This window comes from Elephantulus edwardii, unplaced genomic scaffold, assembly GCF_000299155.1.
Source record: "Elephantulus edwardii isolate Elephantulus edwardi_28Jun2011 unplaced genomic scaffold, EleEdw1.0 scaffold00190, whole genome shotgun sequence".
NCBI lineage: Eukaryota > Metazoa > Chordata > Mammalia > Macroscelidea > Macroscelididae > Elephantulus > Elephantulus edwardii.
In genome coordinates, this window is record NW_006399940.1 from 1,698,904 (window position 1) to 1,707,334 (window position 8,431).

Here is an 8,431-nt window from a genome sequence, read left to right on the forward strand (position 1 = left end):
GATATTCACTAATGATAGTGAGTCAATTATGAAGCAATGGCAAAGAGTTTGAGTTTTAAGGTTTATAAAGGAAACAAGTCATGATATGCTTCTCAATTTTTAATCTCATTGTATAGCACAGTGGAGATTAGAACACTTTTTTTTACCTAAATAGCCACATAGAAAATATTTTTAATTTTGGGGAACATGTGATTGTTATGATATCTAATCAACTCTAGAAATACAGAATAAAAACATATAATATAAAAACAAATTCTCTGTATTTTTGGTGATATTATACTCTATCCACGGATGATATCCTTGATGTCATCCTACAACTCATCTTGTCTTGGATCTTTGGTGTTCAAGACTTCAAACTTATTTGTAAAATGGTTTTAAAATTCAGTTGGAATAGACTCCAGATAATATTTTGGTTTATGCACTTGTTTTCATTTTCTTCAGCCTCAATTTGAACTTGCACATGAGTAATTGATAATCTGGCCCACAGTGTTCTTATGGCCTAGTTTTGACTGCTGATATTTAGGTTTTTCAACCATTATGTAGTCCATCATGTAAGGCTTATGTGTAAAGTCACCACTGAGTGGTTGTACCGAGAGTGGCTTAAGATGAGTGCCAGAAGACTTGGATCTCAGTGAAAAGTAACATAAATATTCCTAAGTGGCTCTTTCAAAAGCCACAATTTTCTTCAGAAAGGCTTTTCTTGTGTGAAAAAATGAATTTCTTCCCAGTCATCCTCTTGAGTTATCAGGGGAAAAAAAATTCATTTCAATAAAAAAGAGGAACCTTTATACTCTGAGAAACATCTAGGCTCTGTTTGCATCCCTGAAACTTCAGACAGAATTGAAGGGCTTGCAGCAGGCTCAACATCTTCCATTTCTTCCATGTTCAAACCTCTCACTTGATATTTTGAAGGGGAATGATAAGACTATTGGATTTGAATATATTCTTTATGATCCATCACAAAATATCACGGGGGAATGCCACATGATGATGGAGTATAAGCTCAGTTTGCTGGAGAGCAGAACACTGGCAATACAACCAGAAGTCTGCAGGGCACTCAGAGTTGTCTTCTTGAATATATGTAACATTACTAACTCAGTATTATAAAGACAAATAATGCATAAGAACATTATTATAAAAATAGAAGGATAACTAGTAAAACAGGTCTAGAGACCCCAGGGGAACAGAGTGGGAGCAGAAGGATAAGCATCGGTAGTGGCAAAGTTATAGGATTGAACAATTTGGAGTGTGTGAGAAGGGGTAAAGGAAATTGGAAAGATTCAGTGGGGACCTGAGAAAGCGGAGTAATGATGGGTATGGTTCAATGGGGATTAATTTTATAAAATAATGCATGGGGATGATTGTATGAAACACAATGTAAATGAACAATGAAACATGTATATGAACTCTGTAAGCAAATCAATATAATTTTTTTAAAAAATAAGAGTATAAGCTCATACACCTACATAAACACACACACATACACACACACACACACGCAGAGTCACCAAACACATAAAATGTGGTCATTCTATTTCCAGCTTCATTTCCGTCAGGAAGCCCATACTTTTTGACTAGTATTTCTTGTTCATTGTTTCCAACTCTTGCATTTCAGTCACCTATTATCATTAATGTACCTTGATTGTATGTTTGGCCAGTATCAGACTGAAATATTTAGTAAAATATTTCAATTTCCTCCTCTTTGTCTTTAGCTGTAGGAGTGTGCATTTGAATAATAGCTGTATTAACAAGTCTTTCTTTTATGTGCATAAGGCACCTGAGGATGCATGGCAGACTCCACAGCCACTCATCATGAGCCCTGAAGGCAGCACCAGAGTGTGCGTGCATGAGTTCCTGAAAACTGGTGTGAAGCCATTTGGCTCAGGCAGTGGCAAGAAGCTGCACTGAAATCTTAAAGGCATATAGTTCGAGGCCACCAGCTTCTCAGTGGGAGAATGGGCATTCTCCTCCCCTGTGATTAATTGCTTCTGAACACCTGCTGGAGGCTCAGCTATAGGTTGGTTACAACTCTATGGTACATAACAACAACAATGTTCTATTACAACATCACACTTTAAGAACAGAACTTGAAATTGGCTTTTTGACTATGAATGCAATCAGTTTTTCTGTTTTTCATTCACAGCATAGTGCACTATATTATTATATGCTTCAAAGTGGCCAAAGCTGGTCCATTTCATCTCAGTAATGCTTAGAATGTTGATGTTCATGTATTCAATTTCATTTTCACAACTTCTAGTTTTCCATCCTTTATACTTTGTACATTTCATGTTCCAATTATTAAAGGATGTTTACTAATATTTTTATTCTCATTTCTATTGGCTTGCTATCTGTGAAGAGTACTCTACCACTAATACTATAAACTATCAATGTTCCTCTACTATCATAGAGTTTTCAGATGCCTGTTGTTTAATAAGTGGCTAGACAATTTTACTTTCTACTCTGACTTAATCTGGGAGATCTACTGAGCTCTACTGAACTTCCGTGGTGGGAAGTCCACCACGGGTGATACTTGTGGCGTTTGACATAGCCACATAGGTAGAATAGCTCTCAGTAACACACAACCTGCCAGTTACCTCAGTACAATAAGCTAACAGACAAGTGCTGTACTAATTATAACAATGAACTCCCCAAATAAAACAAGCTGACAATTTAGTGTTGTACCTCTAATAGCAAACCAGGCTTCACACAAGACCTAAAGTCTATTGGCTCCCAGTCCCCAAATGTCTGTTAATCACAACGGCCTACCCATAACCTCCTAATTGATTTAAAGAAGAGGCTCTCAGCCCTTAACTGATGGTTAATCAAATCAAAAGGGCCTATCTTCTGGATTTAAACTGCTTTAAATAAGAGGCTCCCAGTCCCCATTTGACTTTCTTTTTTCAGCTCTGTAGGCTTCGGTAAAATTTAGTTATAAGAGTCTTGTCTGAACGGTCATTGCCAAATATCTTTCCCAGTCTGAGGGCTTTTTTTTTCCTTGTCTTATTAGAAGATGCTTTTTTTTTTTGGTGTGTGTGCGTGTACCGTCAAATCAGACCTGACTGGTACTGGAGGAGATTGCCCCTCCTTCTCCAGCATAGTATCTGATGGGTTCGAACGATATACCTCTGGGATTGCAGTGCACCTTCTTGCTACTAGGCCACCAGAGCTTGCCAGAAGACGTTTTGAAACACACAAGTATTTCATTATTTTACACAAAGTCAAGAGCCAACATTATTCTTAATTGAAAGAGACTAAAGGTCATTCCCCTCATGATTAGGGACCTAGCAAGGATGCTCAGTATCATCACTCTTACTTAATATTGTGTTGTAGCTAGGATAATAAGGCAAGAAAAGGAAATAAGATATATCTAAATTGCAAAGAGTTTGTAAAATTCTGCTATATGCAGATGATAGAATATTGTACACAGAGAATCACAAAGACTCAACAACAACAACAACAAATAATTGTTGGGCTTATTAGACCAATTTGATATAATTGTGGTTACAAGATTAACAAGCCAAAATCAGTTGAATTTCTGCATACCATCAAAGAAAACATGGGAAAGGAAACAAGAAAAGCAATACCATTTACATTAGACAACCACAAGTTGAAATATTTAGGAATAACTTTAACTAGACACTTTTCACGTGGAGCTAGGTGAAACTATTCCTTGGAAAGGGATGAAATGCTTGGAAAGATGGAAGGTTAGCAAAGGAGAGGAAGATGCCCAGTGAGATGGCTTGACATAGTGCTTTCACCAATGAGGTGTAGTGTGTGAGAGATGATGAAGATGGCACAGTTCGGGTGGGCTATTCATAGAGTTGCTATGAATCATATTTGATTCCTAAAAACAAACAAATAAACAAACAAGACTTAAGAGAGAAAACAGACCTTTATAAGGAAAACTACAAAACACTACTACATGAAATAATAAGAGAACTTATTAAATTAAAAATGTATTCCTTGTACATGGATAGTAATATTGAACATTATGAAAATGGCAATCCTATCAAAATAAATCTACAGGTTCAGCATAATCCCAATAAAATTACCATACTCATTTTTCACAGAGATAGTAAAAGCAATTTCAAGTTCAATTTGCAAAGGAAAGAGATACCAAATAAGCAAAGCTGTTCTGAAAAATAAAAATCAAGTAGGAGGCATCACATTCCCTGATATCAATATCTACTACTCATCTATATTAATCAAAACAGAATGCTATTGGTATAACGACAGAAAAACAGGTAAATGAAATAAAATAGAAGACCCCTACAACAAACCATCTATATATGGTCAATTGATATTTGGCAAGGAAATGAAACTTATAAAGTTGGAAGTGACAGACTCTCTAATGAATGATACTGACAAACTGAACATCTATCTGCAGAAAACTGAGACTAGATCCACATTTCACACAATAAACACAAATGAATCCAAAGTGGACTTGAGATATCATAAGTATCCGATAAAAAAGAACACACATTTTGAAGCCATACTCTATGACATCAATAAGCTTGCAAGCATTGTCAAAAATTCACAACATGGAAAGGTTAAAACTGATGAATGAAATTTTCTAAAAATCATCTTCATTTTTTAAGAATATTCTAGCTGAACTTCATTTAAATCAGATTTTTGTTCTTTCAACACATTTGCTCTTTCATGCCACATTTTTTTCGCCAACATAACAATTTATAACCATCAATTCTTAATTCACATGCATTTTGTAAATTTCAACTGCTCATAAAATATCCATATGGAAGTCCGTAGTCTTTGGTTTTCTTCTATAAGCACTTCAAGTACTTATCACCTTCAGTAAGCAACATTGCTTAATCTGTTTTATTTGTATTTCAAAGTCAATTGTTATTATATTTTGGAGGAACATTCTTCTAAGTGGTACTACACTCTTCTGTCAATTTGCTATACCTAGGTAACCTGGGTTTGCTGTGATACTGAATCTTGTGCCATTGGGCTGTCAAATGCCACAATGGTTACCCATAGTGTTTTGTGAAGCTCCCAGTTTAAGATAGGTCTGGAAGCAGGAGTAGCATCTACTCCTTAAACATGCCTCTGGAAACTATGAATTTTTAGATATTATGATAGTTATAGAAAGGCTTTAGGTCTTTTGTTCATAGGGTCACTATAAGTGATGTTCAAATTGATGCCAATCAAGAACAAATTGTAAATGGTGTTGCTTCATTGGTTTCCTTCTCTGAGTTCTCTTTGTTACTGTAGAGGAATTCTCCTGATATTTGAATATTAATCTTGTGTACTGCCATTCTATTAAATTGGTCTACTAACTCTTACCATTTTTCCCCCTGTTAAGTCCTTGGGATTTTCTTTCTACACTATCATATCATATCATATCATATCATATCATATCATATCATATCATATCCATGTAATACCAGTTTAACCATCTCTTTGCCAATCGAGATGCCTTTTATTTTATTCTCTTGTCACATTGCCCTAGCAAGTATTTCCAATACAATATTAAAAAAAATGGTGACAATGCCATCGTTGTCTGAATTGTGTTTGCAAAGGAAATGCTTTTAGTCTTTCTCCATTGAGAATGATATTGGCTCCTGGTTTTGCAAATATACTTTTTACTATGTTCCTTTCTGATCCAATTTTGCTAAGTATCTTAATCTGGAATGACTGTTGGATTTTGTCAAATATCTTTTCTGCATCAGTTTCTGGGAATATAAGATTTTTGTTATTTGTTTTGTTAATGTGGTGAATTACGTTGATTGTTTTTTCTGTTTTGAACCATCCTTGCATATCTGTTATGAATCCAGCTTGGTCATGATAAATTATTTTTTTAAGTTCTCTTGGATTCTATTGGTTATGAGTTTGTTAAGTATTTTTGCATCTATATTCATGAGAAATACTGGTTTGTAGTTTTCTTTTTTGGTCATATCTTTGCTTGGTTTTGGTTTTAGGGTTATGCTTGCTTCAAAGAATGTCTCTGAGAGTGTTCCTTCTTTTTTCTATTTTTTGAAATAACTTAAGTAGAATAGGTGATATGTCTTCTCTGAAAGTTTGGTAGAATTCGACTGAAGACATTTAGTCCAGGACTTATTTTTTTTTTCTGAGAGTCTTTTTATGACCTGCTCAATTTCTTCTTATGTGATGGGTCTGTTCAAGTGTTCTACATCTGACCATGTCAATCTGTATAGGGAATGAGTTTTAAGGAATTTGTCCATTTCCTCTAAGTTTTCAAATATATCCAAGTATAGCTTTTCATAATATTCCACTATAATAGATTTAATTTCTTCTGATTCTGTTGTGATGTCACTTATCATTACATAATTGAGTTATTTGTCCTCTCCTTTTTCTTTTTTTTTCTTCTGTTAAGTTTGTCAGTGGTTTGTCAATTTTATTGACCCTTTCAAAAGCCCAGCTCCTGGCCTTATTGATGGTTTTTAGTTGTTTAACTGCTTTCTATCTCATTGATTTCAGCTCTTATTTTTATAATTTCCTTTCTCCTATTGTTTGTTGTGTTAGATTGTTGCTCTTTTTCTATTGGTGAGGGTATTGAGTTACACCATTAATTTTGTTTCTTTCTTCATTTTTTATGTATTTACCTGTTGCTATCAACTGCCCCTTGAGAACTACCTTAGCTGCATCCTAGGGGTTTGGAGATGTTGTGTTTTCATTACCCTTTGTTTCGAGGAAATTTTTTATTTCATCCTTTATTTCTTCTATAATTCAATCATGTTCCAGCAGGTTGGTATTTAGCTTCTATGTTGGTTGTTTGCTGAGCTTTATCCTCATGTGGTTAATTTCTATCTAGTCTTATGACATTTTGGTCTGAGAAGATATTTTGCATTATTTTGATGTTTTATAATTTGGTGCACTGCATTTTTCCCTGATATGTTATCACTTCTGGAAAGTGTACCTTGTGCACTTGAGAATAAAAGTGAATTGGGATTTAGTTGGGTGCAGTTCTCAGAATACATCCACAGGTCAAATTGGCTGACTGTAGTTTAGGCTTTCTGCATCTTTGTTAGGTGTCTGTTGGGTTAACCTATCCTTGGCAAGAGTGATGTGCTAAAGTCCCCTACCCCTATTGTGGTGCTATTTCTTTTGAATCAGGTTTATGGTCAGATCTCACCACAACAAGATAAAGGAGAATAATCTAATTGAAAAATGGGGACAGGATATGAACAGACACTTCACCAAGGAAGACATTCAGATGGCCAACAAGCACATGAAGAAATGTTCAAAATCCCTAGCCCTGAGAGAGATGCAAATCAAGACAACCATGAGATATCATCTCACTCCAGTAAGACTAGCAAAATTTAACAGAACAGCAAGCAACAAATGCTGGCGAGGCTGTGGAGAGACTGGAACACTTATTCACTGTTGGTGGGAGTGTAAAATGGTGCAACCACTGTGGAAAGCATTGTGGCGCTTTCTCAAAAAGTTGCAAATAAAGATATCATTGGACCCAGCAATTCCACTACTGGTAATATACTGTAAAGAGACCATAAATGGCATCCAAGTAGATATATGTATACCCATGTTTATTGCTGCTTTGTTTACAATAGCAAGGAGTTGGAAACAACCTAAATGCCCATCAAGAAACGAATGGGTAGAGAAGCTGTGGTATATTCGCACAATGGAATACTATGCTGCATTGAAAAACAAGGAACTCATGCAATATTATTCAAAATGGGTGACCCTGGAGGACATTATGCTGAGTGAGGTATCTCAGTCACAAAGGGACAAATGCTATATGGTGCCAGTGTTGTAGAATGAGGCTGGCATTGGGGTGGGGGTAAGACTGAGAAAAACTGGATGAAATATGTTTATGGCATTGAAGTCTATGGGGGAGAGAATAGTCTAAAAGTATTATATTTTAGGGCATTATTTTTATCGTAGGAGTATGCAATGAGGGTTGCAGAGTGGATTATATTTGGGGGTAGGGGGTGGGGTTTGGGGAGGTGCGGGGGGGGATTGTGTACCAATGAGGGAGTTTTACTTTTCAAGGAGAGGAGCAAACGGGGCGGGGGCGAGAGGGGTTTGTGCAGGGAGAAGGATGCAATAATGAATGAATGGAATTCCAAAATCTCTGTAGATGTTCACTGAAATGAAAAATAAACAAACTAATTAAAAAAAATTTACAAAGTGCAAGTGCTACTCTGTCATATATATTCGTTTGACATCTATGTTTTCATTTCATGTTCATGTACTTAAATTTAAAATAATGGATATTGGTAATGTTTTAAGTTATAAATTTGAAATATAACTTTGTAAAAGAGCCATGGGTCTTATTCCCCCTCCCCAGGCTTACCTCAAACCATTTAGAAAAAACATAAAGAAACTTTTCAGCAGAGTAGAAAATTGACAAAAGTAGTAGAGGGATTGACTGAAGAAAGAACTACATTTGGGGTAAATATGTAACTCTTGGGAAAATGAGAAATAAAAG

At 35.6% G+C, this 8,431-nt stretch overlaps 1 pseudogene; it reads left to right on the plus strand.

The window, feature by feature from the left end:
* The first annotated feature begins 605 nt into the window (after positions 1-605).
* LOC102848335 lies at positions 606-1,107 on the plus strand (annotated as a pseudogene).
* The last annotated feature ends 7,324 nt before the right edge of the window (positions 1,108-8,431 follow it).